This window comes from Bison bison, unplaced genomic scaffold (genome assembly GCF_000754665.1).
Source record: "Bison bison bison isolate TAMUID 2011002044 unplaced genomic scaffold, Bison_UMD1.0 scf7180017864375, whole genome shotgun sequence".
NCBI lineage: Eukaryota > Metazoa > Chordata > Mammalia > Artiodactyla > Bovidae > Bison > Bison bison.
In genome coordinates, this window is record NW_011494947.1 from 3,941,754 (window position 1) to 3,942,455 (window position 702).

Sequence of the window (702 nt, forward strand, 5' to 3'; positions counted from 1 at the left end):
GCCTTAGATCCAAATGGCAGGATGAATTCAAAGATGAACAGCCCTTTGCAGCCTAGAATGGTAATTCTGCAAGTGAGGGCCTAGCTGGGGCTGTGGGGAGACCCCCTTGCTTACACGAAGACCCCTCACGATAAATGCTCAGTCCCAGGACCCTCACCCCCAGGGTCCTCAGAGTTGTCTTCTCTGGTCAGGGAGTAGGCAAGCAGGAGGGCCAGTGGTTGACAAGGCCAGCCCCCAGGCCTCCCACCCCACCCCTCGGGTCACCCTGAACAACTGCTACCTTGACTCCTCCTAGGTCTTAGCCTGAAAGTCACATCTCAGCAAGTGAAACAGGAGTGCCCCTCTCAAAGGACTCCCTAGGGCAGAACTTGGGCTTCCCACGTGGCCTGGTGATAAAGAACCCGCCTACCCATGCAAGAAACTCAAGAGACATGAGTTTAATCCCTGGGTCAGAAAGATCTCTTGCAGTAGGAAATGGCAACCCATTCCATGGGAAAATTACATGGACAGAGGAGCCTAGTGGGCTATAGTCTTTGGGGTCCCAAAGAGTCGGACACCACTGAGCAACTAAGCACAGCACGATGACAGGGCAGAACGCCTAAAAAACAAGGACAACCACCATAAGATACAGATGGCAACCGGAAAGCATTCTCCCAAAACATCTAAGTGCTCTGCTGCCAACAAGGAGACAGGGGCGGGACT